The sequence below is a fragment of the Ambystoma mexicanum genome, chromosome 1q (genome assembly GCF_040938575.1).
Source record: "Ambystoma mexicanum isolate Mex_15411 chromosome 1q, UKY_AmexF1_1, whole genome shotgun sequence".
Classification (NCBI taxonomy): domain Eukaryota; kingdom Metazoa; phylum Chordata; class Amphibia; order Caudata; family Ambystomatidae; genus Ambystoma; species Ambystoma mexicanum.
The window spans coordinates 1,166,102,479-1,166,116,865 of record NC_090922.1 but is presented as its reverse complement, the minus strand read 5'-3'; positions in this window follow the sequence as shown (position 1 = coordinate 1,166,116,865).

Genomic DNA, 14,387 nt, shown 5'->3' with positions numbered 1-14,387 from the left:
TGGGATACTGGACCAGAAGCTATTTCCATGCTGTCGACAGTGGTACCAGTGTCAGTGGTTGATTTAGAGCGTAACGGAAGCCCCATCTTTGCCGCAAGATCCTGGTCGATGTAATTCCCAGCGGCTCCACTGTCTATGTATGCTCTTACTGCGTGCATCTGTGATGGTTGTTGGTGATTGATCAAGAACCCATATAGTGCAAAATGGGAGGTCTGTAGTTCACTTTCTTCACTCGACAAGTGGACCCCTACACTTGCCGGGCTTCGGAGTTTTCCGATTCCTTGATGGTATCTTCCTTGTCCGTGGCCCCTACCGTCCTCCTCGGTGGCTTCACAGGGCACTCTTTAAGGAAATGAGCTGACCTTCCACAGTACAGACATAACTGCTGCTGTCTCCTTTTATCCCTTTCCGCTTTAGTCAAGGTAGGATAGCACAAAAGCGACCCGTGATTGGTCATTAGGAAAGGCCCCTGGCCTACAAATGAAGTGCAGGCGGCACTGGTTCATGAACCTTTCAAACCTCTTGGGATCCCCCGTAAATCATTCGGGTGGGGCCAAGGGAACTGCCACAGGAAGGGTTATCTGAACGGGATTGCCTGATGGCGCTGGCATCGAGGGCACGCTTCCCGGGAATGGTGCATGCCCTGCTTGTGACTGGAGAAGTTGCTGGCTTAAATCATCAGTGTGTTCTTTGGCTACTATCAGCTCTCTCCTCAGGGTGTTGGTCTCCCGCCTGGCTGCATCTACTTCGGAACGTAGCTGCCACAACATGTGGGCTAACTGGTTGGTTTCTGACGTTTCCATGACGCCCAGGTGGATTTTGATGTGAGGCTTTGCGTTCTGTAACGCTCACCTGGTATCCACGGGGACATAACTCAGCCTGTTCAGACCTCTTACGACCTCAAACCCTTCCCTGGAGGCTATACGACTGGAGACTGGGCCTGAAACACAGGATTGGTAGAGTTTAACTCCCTATTGTCTCTGTGTGCTTAATTAAACCCCTTCTTCCCCGGGGTCCAACCCTTCCCTTGGATCCATAGCTCACCTTGTTTTCTTGGATAGTGTGTTCTCCGTCCTGCTTTCAGCGCAGGGGCGCGTTGATTGATGCAGGCTCGTTGCTGCCTAGTTACTTCTCTGGCAAGTATAATGAGTCTTTTGAACATTTCTCTAACTTCATTCCTTTCCTTCCTTAGATGATGGCCGGCGTCCGGGGATGGCGGCGTGCTGCTCAGATGAGTAGCTCTGAAAGTGAGTGAGATTGCGATGCGTGATGCACGCCTTTTGTATTTACATTGAACTGAGTTCTTTTTCTGTGTCTTTTAGGTGCCGCAACGTTTTCAGCATGGATGCCGGTTATGAAGAACAAATGCGGTGGGTAAGCGCGGTATGCGGCGCCTCTAGATGTTTCCACGCTAACCAGAGTGTCTTTTCCCTCTTGCAGATGGATGAGAAGTTCCAGAGACAGAGTTCCCCCAGAGCGGCTGGGATTCAGTTAAGCGTTTGAAGCTCGTATAGTATTTAAAAATAAGCGAAGATTTGCAGAATGCTTACTAATGCCTTTTTTTCTGTTCTTTTCCCTTTTCCTTAGTAAGCGGCGTGCTGGGATGGGAATTATACCGCCGAAGATGCCCGCAGAACAGAAGGAGCAATGAATGATGGGCAGAAGCGCTGCAAGGTAAGGCTGTTCCTAAGAGTGTTCTTGTTCTTGCAGGCGCTGAGTGCAGAAGAAAGATGCAGGCCTACTGGAGACCGATCCGAACACGGTGAGTGTCACGCTGCAGAAAACGCAAAGCATGTTTCTCAGCCTGGGTGTGGCTTAAATAGTCTCTTGGTATCCCAGGTGTCTCTGGGCTGAACCACACCCAAAAGACTTGACCGCACATGCAGCACTGGGAACCGAAATATGTGGGGCTTCCATCTTGTCCCTATCAATGCACTACAAGTCCAATCCCCAATGTTATCCTATGGGAGTGAGTGAGTCTGGTGCCACAAGCGCCAAGTCTGATTCCAAGTGGGTCTTTGGAGGGATGGAGAGGCCCTTGAGGGCCATGTAGGTGATCATGGCCTGGCTCCAGCCTGACATCTTGGAGGGCTGGGGACATGAGAGGCAGGAATCATGACAGAGATCTATCTGGTTGTCTGCCCTTGCTTTCATGGTAACCACAAAATCCACCAAAACTCTTGTTTTTTAAAGTAGATCGGCCCTGTCTGGATGTTTAAAAAGGCATTGTAAGAGACTTTGCAGTTAGGGCTTAAGTTTTCATCTTATTCAGTTTGTCAACCTTGGATGAATGGAATAAGTCAGGCCAAGAATTTTGTCTTGCACATCTTTGTGAATGTGTGTAACTCTAGCCCATGCTGATCACCTCAGATCTACTCCAATGTTGATATCTCCAGCGGCTGTATCAATGTGGTGAGCTGCATATTCCCGTACATCTTGAGCTATCAATTTGGCTTCAGCAAAACCTGATTTGAATGCTGCTATTCTTTCCTGAGGAAGGTATTGCTGAAAATCTGAGATTTCCAACCATAACCTATGGTTAGCCGCTGACAGGAGCACATCAGAGTTGCTTGTCTCAAATGAAGAAACGCACTAGCTAAACGTTTTTGCTGTAGGTGTCCAGCAGCTTACCTTCTCTAGATAGAGTATTAGAGCTTTGCACCCCAAAAGATGTATTCTGAGGTCTTTCTTGCAACATTTGTAGCAGAGGCTACCACTAAAGATGAGGCCGTGGAATTGCATTCAGGCTTGGTGTTTCTGAATAAAGCTCTCTGAATTCAGTTATTTTACTGAAAGATGGCACATAATGGAGCTTTTTCCAAAGATTTTTGGCTTCAGCCAGTACATCTTTTTGTAAAGGAATTCCCTTTTTTCTCAGATGTATTGTTTGAGAGAACACCTGCTAACACACCATGCCCTCCTATCGATTTTTCCAGAAGAGAAAAACCCAGTACGTCTTGAACCACAACCATTCTCTTATGGAAAGCTCTTGATGACAAAGAGATTTCCTCTTCACTCGCATTGTCATCATCGATCTCCGTGTCCACCTGAGTGTGTGCAGGGGGAATTTTAGCCAAATCAGAAGCTAGCTGGACTTTGTCCTGGGGAGTATCTCGGCTAGTAACAGTACTTTTGTCACACACAGGAGTGACAAAAACTGTATTACTACCAGGGGTCTGCAACCTTTGGCTCTCCAGATGTTTTGGACTACACATCCCATGATCCCTCACCATTAGCTATGCTGGCTAGGACTGATGGGAATTGTAGTCCACAACATCTGGAGAGCCAAAGGTTGCAGACCCCTGTACTAGACGAACCCTCTTCACAATATCTGCTGGAGCAGAAGGCTGCTTTGGAGTAGGGCTGGGTTGAGGAATAACTCCCTTTATTAAATTGCAAAAATAAGCCTTCATGGGGTCTGAACACATGGTTCTTTCAAATGTTTCATAGAATCTATCCTCAGACAAGGCCAAAGATGTAGAGGCTGTTGGTGTTAAAGTGGCTGTAGAGGCATGTGCTGGGTATCAATGTGGTTGCTAACCTGAGAGAGGACAATGGTACTGGGTAAGTAGTCGACCAAGTAGTCATTGAAGACCATTGAACCCTTACAAATTCACTCTCATTTACAGAGGCAGGGAGCGGAATTTGATGAGGCAACAAAGTCACCCCATGAATAGAATATGTTGAGGTTACCTCATAAATATCCTCTGCCGCTCGGCACACTGATGCTGGAGAAGAATTTTGTTTTCTGTGCTTCTTAGCCACTATTTTGAAAGAAAACTGTTGTTTCTGTAACTACATTGCCACACCAGAAGGTTGTGTAAGTTTGAATAATCTGAGATCTCAGGCAATGTAAAGATGCAGAGAGCAGAGATCAATGCAGAGGTCTTATTTGTATGAGACTCTTGAGGGCCCTCGTGGCATACCCCGGTAGCTAAGCCCTCAGAGAAACCTCTAGATCAAAGACCCTCTGAATCTTTGGCCCTGGCAGCCATATGATGCTGAGTTGTCACCTCAGGTCTGGAAGACCCAGTAATAGACCTAGAATGGTCCTCAGTGTTACCACCAGTAGCAGCCTTGATGGGTTTGGTGACCACTCCAGTCACATACCACAAAAGGACCTCAGTGCATACAGTAGTTGCAGCCAAGAAGGCCTCGGAGCAGACTCCAGTAGAAGGCAGGATGGCCTCAGAGCACACTACGTTGGCGCAGTTGCTAACTGCAACATGACTTGCATCCTTCCCGGTTGCAATGGGGTGCCCAACTTACCTGCTTCAATAACTGTGAAGATACAAATTCTTTAATCTCGATGGGCGGCGATGCTTGCAAAATCTTTTTCCAGTAAATCTTCGATGAAGAGCCCATGGTGGAAGGTTGAAGCAGGAGAAACAGGTCACCCACTGATGGTTAGAGCCTAAACCCTCCAAGCAAGGTGTTTGGGTGTCTGCCACCGCAAAATGCCTATGGCATGAGGTGCAGATGGAAACACAGTAACATCCATCATAAAAACGGGTGTTGCTGGAAAGAGAATATGAATAGAAAAATGGTTAGGGCAAAACAAGTGCCTTGAAGCGCCCAGCCCTGTCAGAGTGGAAAAAAGGAAATGATGGGTGTGTCCGGTAGGTGAAGTCAGCAGGGCTAGCCCACGCTGTTGAGCCTACGTGAAACCTACATTAAAGGGAAATGTGCTTTTGTTACGCAAACGTTTTCTAGCCCTGTTCCAACAGGAAGGACTCCGATAAGTATAGAGGAAAGGGGACGGAACATTTGAGTACATGCAAAAAACAACTTTAAAGGCTGCAGGAAGAGGATAGAGTTAAGGGCAAAGGGAGAGTTGGAGGTGAATCTAGATCAGGGGTTTGCAAGAGAAAATGGAATCCGGTGCATCTCTGAATGCTCTCTAAATAGGAAAGAACATGTAATTCTGAAATAGGATATCTCAATAGGTCAATATCCAACTGCAGAAATCCCTGTGTAAACTGAGTGCCCCAGGTTTGAATCACGGTATGAGCAACACAGTCAGCCTTCTGAAGTAAATAGAGTTAGTAAAGTTGAAGTGGGCAATTGTACGATTTCATGTCAGGCCAAAGAAGAGTCAGTCACATGTCAGAGTTTCCAATGCTCTTTGTTTGGGCCATCCAGTGCAGCATGTCTGATTGTTTGACTGCAAAAAAGATGTGCCCTATTCATAGAGGACATTTGAATGTGTTCACATTGAGTTACACTTGCTCACCCTGTTTGCTCATTTGTGCAAATAAATGGGTGTTCATGCACATTTTTATGGGCATGCCAAATTCACAGATGCGATGCACATTAAGATGCAAAGAAAACACATTCCCTTGTGACGGTTTGGAACCGGTGTAGGGGATGTACAATGCATGACTATACAATGCATTTCTGACCCTTAAGTGGAACAGCAGTAGTATGAAGTACAGCTGTCTCAATCAGGGATACAAGTGTTTTTTTTATGTTCATTATTAGACATTTCACAGCAACAGGTCCATTCAGGGTGGTTATAATGATCGTATGGGTGCTCTAACTGTCTTACAATAGTGCTGGGATTGTTACTTTTTGTGAACATGGCCCTAATTGTTTTTTAAAGGATTATTTTTTTCAGCTGAAAAAAAGATACCAATTTGGCTTCTTTGTAAAACAAAACGCCAGGTGCACAACATTAGACAGTTTGTTTTCTTTTGGCCATCGATGACAGGAAAGGATCTGACTTTTCCATTAAGTCCATACATTATTTGCTTCTAATGTGTACTGGCAGGAGGGGTCTGACCGCTTTAAGTCAATGTTTATAGATTTGTCATGAGCTTAACCCAGAATTGGAACCTGAATCAATAAAAAATTCAGTCAAACACTCAAATAGAGTGAACATTCAATGTGTTCAGTGCTCGGATAATTGTATTCTTCCAAGCTTAATAATGAGATCATATGGATAACCTATCCGTGTACCACATTAGGCGATGAGATGTACAACTATAGAATACATCTCAATCATAAAGCCTGACCTGATGCGGATAGAGAAAGCCAGAGGCAATCGAAGTGCCCTGGAAATGAACATTTCAACCAATCATGCAAGGTGGCACCTGTATGGATATACACATATGAAACAAATGAGCACATGAAACAAATGAGGAACATGGGATTGTCCATTGTGTAAGTTGTCACTATAAATGAGATAGGGCGATCAAGAAAGAAAAATTATATTTGCTATTACTGTGTAATCAAAAATATGTTGTAAAACGTTTAAAGCTAGCTCAAGATGGTGCCAATGTTGTTAGGTGTGCTGACCGTCACAAGCGGTGGCCATTTTTGGAAAAATGGGGCACTACAAATGGAGCATTCATTTACATCTACAACTTTAGAGGTTTTCAGAAGAGGTGTGGCACATGTATGTGACATCACTACCTGTGTAGGTCTTCACTTTCCTGTTTGTGGCATCACTCCCGGTCACTGACATGTCTATGATATCCCTTCCTGTCTGACATAACTTCCTGCGGCCATCTTAATTCAGCCCAACATGGAGCTAAAGGCACAAGAGACTCCTTGGAAGAAATCACCTTATCCCATGAACATCAGATACAAAATCAGAGAGACCTATTGTCTATGTAATCAGGTGACAATAGCATGTGGTGTCACTTTCTATTTGTAGCTTCACTTCCTTTCGGTGGCATCACTTCCTTGATCCATCTTAGGCTCAGCCTCCAAAGTAAATATATGAACGGATAGGACTCATATTGGGCATTTCTCATGTGAAACCTCAGATGAACTTCATCTGAAGTAGGCAATTGCATGATTGCGCTTATTGTGGCCAGATAGTGGCTGCAGTCAGAATCCCCTGATGAAACTCTGGTGTTTTCCAGAGATGGGAGGATAAGGAAAATAAAAAACACACTACCTGCTTCTCTATCCCTCTTCAACATTGGTAAGAACCACACTTCTGTGTCTGCCTGTCCAACAATGATGCTCATGCATATTTGCATCATCCTATTAACCACTCCTTCTTCATCTTTACCTAGATAATCCACTCATCTTTTACTTTTTCGATATGTCAAATTAAGTATGAACTGAAGGATTTTTTGATTATTAGTATTTTTCCATTTGTATTTTAAATTATGATGTGTGTATATAAGAATAAAATATGTTATTTTTGCGAAACTCCCTGTCGATATTAGTCTGCCTCTGTCTAAGGCACTAGTAGTACAAGAAATAACTCTCGAGGTTTGTTCTGTGAGACACCTAGCTTGTAGCTTTTGTCATGATCATTCCCCTGGTGTCTGAAATGTAGGAGAACATCCACACATAGTTGAGGAGTTGTATAGTATAAAGAAGGCTCCTGGAGGGTCAACCCTATTCTGCCCAGGAGGGCTTAAATTACTAGAACACAAATGAAAGGGTCGAGAACAGAACAATTAAAGAGCCTCCTCCCTTATTATTCATTCAAAAATTCAGCACAGTGATGTGTAAAGAATCACACCTAGACTTATAGAAACTTACGTTTATATAGTTTTCGGTATCTGCTTTTTTCATGGTTTAAGAGATATTTCTGAACATCATAAATTACAACAAAACACGCAATCACAGTTTGCACAATCAGAACAAAGCAAAAGCAAATGGGTCTTTTTGTACACTTTTTTTACAAGAAACATTAAATTGCTACTGTCGCTAGCCAAAGCGAGGCAACAGGGGTCAGGATTCAATGAACAAATTAGACAAGAGGTAAGTAATACATATCTTGGCATGAAACAGTTAACATTAGTAACACTAACACTGTGTTTCAAAGGAAATGCGTCTAAGCCAGGTGTTTCAGCCCTATCATGGGGCTATGTGATCCAATGTCTTCCTAGGGCCTTCTTCAGGACAGAGGAGGACTATGCAGTCGGGATGTTCAGGAGGTGCTGGTAAATGAATGAGGGATAATGAGGGGAGGCTTCGAGCATAATAGCAGGAAAAAGTGTGCAATAAATCACTAGATGTCTATCATATGCTTCTTGGACATCTCTTACCTGTGGGGATGAATGTCAGGCCACAGGTGTAAAATATAGAAGGTAAACCCAAGGCCCAAGGTGCGAGTGGGTGATGGTCACAGTGAACGCCTAATTGAGAAAAAGGATTGGGGTTTCAAATTACCGAATTTATTAGTGTGATTGTGGTTAAATTTGTTAATGGTAACGACACACAGCAGTAACGGTCTTACCTATTTAAGGCAGCCGTGACGTCGAATCAATCGAATAGTTCAGCATACTAATCATGGCGGTGCTGTGGGTGCAATGCTGGGGGAACAAAAAAGCAACACACTCAGGCTCAATAAATATGCTGGCGTGGACTATTAGTAAGAACATGCTATGAAACAATGTCTAACCCAACTGGAACACACTTACCTAAATGCAGTAAGTCCCGTGGTCACTGATGGCACCAATGTGTGCGTGGGTGTCTACAGCAATAATGGGGCGAACCTTTGGAGCTGCAAAACGTATGCGAATATGGATGAGGCAAAGTGCTTGCGACGCAGGGTCTACGAGATGCATAACTCGGAATAGTGCGGGAAAGCATACTATTCATACCTTGATTAAGCAGAGTGTCCGTCTCTGCGAGCGATCAGTGCAGCTGCAGCGTGTTGCAGGGACACCAGCACGGCAAACTCTTCCACAGAAGAGACAGCAGTAAAGACGCCGCTGCTAAGCGCCGTGGGTACATATAGTGGGCGCCATTTTGAAATTGTGACCGCCTATAGCTAGATATAAAATTGAATATCCTGGACTTCGGTCACCGGTACAAGTCAAAAAAGAATTATCATGACCCATACTGGGGTGTGGATAATTGTAGTATAATTTACAAAACGTGTTTATACCCGTTACCATGGAAACAATGAGCCAGTGTGGAACGAAAACACGGTCTTAAACGGACTCGATCAGGGATTAGATGAAGTAGTAAAAAAATAGTAAAAAATCTCAACAAAGAGGTATTGATAAGAATTGTAAGAATTAAAAGTGCTGTGTGTGTATCCATATCCATGGAGATGGTACACAGCACGGAACACCGGTCACGTGTGCCCTCTAACAATGTAGAGTGGGTACAAGGGGCTGTCACAACAGACCCTGTGTTAATGGCATGGTGCGCTGTATCGTACAGAATCGATCAGCGCTGGTACTCCCTTCTAGAGGACGTGGGTCACATGTGCACGCAAGTCCTAAAAGGTAATGCGGGCATATTGGGCATTTCTCATGTGAAACCTCAGATGAACTTCATCTGAGGTAGGCAATTGCATGATTGCGCTTATTGTGGCCAGGTAGGGGCTGCAGTCAGAATCCCCTGATGAAACTCTGGTGTTTTCCAGAGATGGGAGGATAAGGAAAATAAAAAACACACTACCTGCTTCTCTATCCCTTTTCAACATTGGTAAGAACCACACTTCTGTGTCTGCCTGTCTAACAATCATGTGTATGCATATTTGCATCCTCCTATTAACCACTCACTCTTCATCTTTACCTAGATAATCCACTCATCTTTTACTTTTCTGATATGTCAAATTAAGTGTGAACTAAACGATTTTTTGATTATTAGTATTTTTCCATTTGTATTTTAAATTATGGTGTGTGTATATAAGAATAAAATATGTTATTTTTGCAAAACTCCCTGTCCAGATTAGTCTGCCTCTGTCTAACGCACTTGTAGTACAAGAAATAACTCTCGAGGTTTGTTCTGTGAGACACCTAGCTTGTAGCTTTTGTCATGATCATTCCCCTGGTGTCTGAAATGTAGGGGAACATCCACACATAGTTGAGGAGACACTCCACATGGTTCCCCATATGTTCCCCACACTGATCATCTATCTGTCCTCTTCCCAACCTACCACAATCCTCTTCCATTTCCACAATGGCATTATAGTCACTCAACTTTCACTTTGTACTCCACCCTAATCTACTCCTATCCTTTATGAGAAAGGACAACCCCTTACATCCGTTTACTCCTGTTCCCCCTCTCTGGGACAAAGACATGCCCAATATCTCTATAAAGAATCTTTTCATAGTGGTCATATTCACACCCACCATGCACAGTTTACCTTTAAAGGTGTCAGTGACACCTGTATCCCTCACACCTGACACAGCTGTACACACTGCTCTGCTGCCTGCTCTCTTTCCTTTCACCTATCTATAAAAAGCAGGGGTTTGGCCTTTGGTTCAACAAAGATATCCTATCTACCCACTGACCCTCTCTCTCTTCCTCCCCTCTGCTTTAAAACACATGTTTTTCAACTTCTTGCATTGACCCCTCTATTATTATGCTCAACTGCTGGCACCTAGCAGTCTCAGGCTCCTTTTTGTATGATCTTGGCCTCCTCCACAAATTGATTCCTGCGAAATCCCAGTCATGCTCATTAGGAGTGATAGCACATGTGCCTGATCAAGGTCCACAAACTGCAGCTGAACTTTACTCTCTCTGGCCATTCTCAGTTCACATTCCATTGCCTTTTGACCTGCATTGTAGCAGCTGACTCTATCTAATCTATCCACTCCACCTCATTCAATTCCTCTGCCCTCATCCCCTTCTTCTACCTTTCACTGTCTCTGTTACGCACACGCTCTCTTTTTCTATTAGTGTGTTTACATATAGTGATATCTGTCACTGGTACATTTACCCATGGATCAAAAAGTGTGTTCTTCCAGCCAGGCTTCTATAATAAAATATCTTATATTCCCCCCAACTCTATCACAGGTATTCCTGAGAAAGGATCAGCATCCAAATGTAACAAGTCCTGAGTAATTCAAAGTTAATTGTCAATCTTTGTGGCATCCAGAGAGGCATGTTGATTGATTGATTGATTGATTGATTTGTTTATTAAAAGAGCGCCTTACACCAAGGCACTGTACAATGGAACAACTCATACAGTGAACAACAATAAACATTGGGAGCAAAATTACATAATGAATCATTCGACAACATAACAGTGCAAAAAGCAATTAACTGAGGGGGAGGGGAAGTGGAGAGGGAGTATGATTGGTGAGGGGGAACAGAGAAGGATAGAACAAGTGAAGAATAGAAGAGTGGGAGAATGAAATGGGTGTGGGGAGAGAGGAGTTAGAAGAGGGAAAGAGGGGGAGGAAGAGAGAACAGGGGAGGTCTTCAAGGAGGAGAGTGGAGGCGAAGGGATTTAAGGGAAGTGCGAAATGAGGGAAGGGTCGTGGAAGAGCGGATTGAGAGAGTGAGTGAGTTCAGTGAAGAGGAGCAAGGAGTTGGAAGGAGCGGAACCGGGAGGAAGCACAGGGGGAAGGAGGCACAGTGAGGAGGAAATGGTCAGCAGAACGAAGAGAGCGAGAGGGGGGGTAAAAGGTGAGAAGGGAGGAGAGATAGGGAGGAGCAAGACCATGTAGGGATTTGAAAACAAGGCAGAGAAAGCAGAATTTTAACTGTAAGTGGAAAGGTAGCCAGCGAAGGTAAGAGAGCGAGGAGGAGATGGAATCACGGGAGGTAAGGAGACAAAGAGTACGAACAGCAGAGTGGTAAATGGATTTAAGGGGGTCACCCTGGGATGCAGGAAGTCCAAAGAATAAGGGGGAGCAGTAGAATAGTCGGGAAAAGATGAGAGAGGAGATAAGGAGTTTGGTCGCATGGAATGTTAGGGAGGGACGGATTTTGCGAATGTTGTATAGGTGGTAACGGCAGGAGTGAGAGGTAAGTGAAATGTGTTGTGAAAAGGAGAGAGAGGAGTCAAATATAACGCCTAGATTACGAGCATGGGAGGAGATAGGGAGGTTGGAGGGAGGAAAGTGGATTAATGGGGGAGGAGAGGGAGGAGGAAGTGAGTTAGAAGGGAAGAAAAGGACTTCAGTTTTATCAGTATTAAGAGAGAGGAAGCGGGAGGACATCCAGTTCTTGATAGCTGTGAGACAGGAGGAGAGTTTGAGATGGAGGTCAGGTGTGAAGGAGGAGAAAGAGAGAAAGAGTTGAGTATCATCAGCGTAAAAGTGATGAGAGATATCAAAGGAGGAGTTAACAGGGGCGAAGAGAGTGAGGTGTAAAGTGAGAAGAGGAAAGGACCAAGTACAGAGCCTTGTGGAACACCGTATATTCGCCCTAATGGTTCCCAGCCTGCAACACTAAAGGTAATATGAAGACATGCACCTGAAAAAAAACTGCTTAACTTACGCACAGTCACAATTAAATACTTTACCATGTGGATGGGGGGCGCTGTTTCGCACGACAGTGATGGCCGCCTGATTGTAGAGCTCCCGCTCCACTGAGAAATCCTGCACCTGAATATCCATCTCAGAACTGCCTGCTGTGCCCAAACTATGTGTACAGACAACCCATCTACCCGTGGTGGGTCTGGTGAACTCCTGTGGTTCGGAGACTGGAGACGCCGGAGTTACATCGGCGCAAAGATCAACTGGCACGCACGGCAAACACGATCCGACATTGAGCACCGGGGAGTGCTACTCGAGAGCCGCAGGTGCGGCTGAGTGCGATGCCCCAGATGGGAGGAACCTGAGACTGTAGCCCGGGCCCAACATCCTGATCCGTGCTACGCGACTATCTGTGCAGTCAGCCAGGGAGGGAGAAGTGAGGTGAACCGGCACACACCCGAAGACGGCCCCAGCCCCGGCGGTCCTTAGCTGCTGGGCTCCAGAGGTCCCTCCACTGATCCTGCTGCATACTATGGAGCGAGACGGGTGGAGAGTCCGCGACACTAAACCACGCAGAGACTCTGAGGCAACGGCATACGGCCTGGTGCCAAGTAATGAGGTATGGTGATACGTCAGAGGGGGGGCCACAGAGACACACAATTATCGGAGAGTGGCGATGGGCGCTGACCTGGGGATGGCTCCCTTTGAGCCGACACATGTAATCTGTCCACGCTGCAAGGGCAGCGGGACCAGGCGAAGCATGCATTGTTCTAGGGTGTTCGGAGTGCGTCCCTGCTCCGGGAGTAGCCCCGTAAGGACTCCAAATACTAGCGGTGACTCTCATCCTGGGACGGCACTTTGTAGGCCACACACCAGTGGTGGGTGCAGGACGCCAAGCGCACACAATATGTGGCATAGGACCACCGGGGCACACACTGGCAGTACTCGCTCCCCGAATCAGACAAAACACTGATATACACCCCGCCGCAGGGGACTAGTTGCTGGTGCTGTTCTAAGCCTGTTCTAAGCCTATAAAAGCCAACTGGCAGATCGGAGTGGCTAAAAACCCCCTGAATAACACTATAAAGCACCACAAACGTGACAATCCTAATGTCCAACGTGGGGGGACACAGTCAACTCGCGGATACCAAGTACTGGCAAGTGGTATGCCGAGGAGTAAACACATATAACGCTTCTGACCCCTGAACCTGATCCTGTCCAAGGGCTGTGACATAACACAAGGAGCAAGAGTGAACAGCAAATAGAGGTGCGGCAAGCAATATATCGAATTACTGCAGAAAAAAAGCCCGACAGCATTATGGGGGAACCACACAAGTCGGGGAAAGGCGCCAAGACTCCGGGAAACAAAAAGAAAGGCCCAATGGATGCTTACACAGGCAGCCAGAATCAGACCACTGTTGCAGACATCCATACTGATGCTAACGAGGCCCATAATATAGAGTCTGGTGATCAAGAGGACAAGTTAACTACAATAGTGCAGAATGGGTTTTGCGCAGTCAACATGAAGTTGGATGACATAGTGTCCACCATCGGTTCCTTAAAGGCTAGAGTGGAGAAAGAAAGTGCATGTGTAAAAGAAACTGAAAACAGGATAAGCACTAATGAAGACAACATTGCATACCACAGCCGCGATATCACTGAAATCAAGGCAAATATGGCAAAACTGCAGAATAAATGCGAGGACCTCGAGTCGCACTGAAGGAGAAACAACATCCATGTGGTGGGCGTATCGGAATCCTTTGGCAAAGGTCAAATGGAAAAACAACTCAAAGCACTGCTCAAATCCCTGTTCGGGCCGGAGGCATTCTCCAAACACTTTTTGGTCGAGCGAGCACATCGCATGACTCCTACAAAATCCTACGAAAGGCGAGGGCGGCGGGAACTCTCCAATACGAAGAAAGTTGCATACACATCTACCCAGACTTCTCCGCGGGGGTCCAGGCAAGCAGAAGATCCTATGAGCCAGTCAAGAAGCTCTTGAGAGAACGCCAAATCCCATATGCTTTGATGTTCCCGGCCAAGATGAGGATTGAACATGCAGGAAGTGTGCATTTTTTTGAGTCTCCAGCCGAAGCTATGCAATACATTGAAACCTCCATACCCCTTCCTACCAGGGGGGCGGACCGGCACAAAATAATAGTCCCAGACCTGCAGCAACCATGTGCAAGGCCTGCTACATCCCTAGGGCTGTAGTCAAGATAATTTAAAGGTTAAGCGGCACCAGGCGATTTGGTC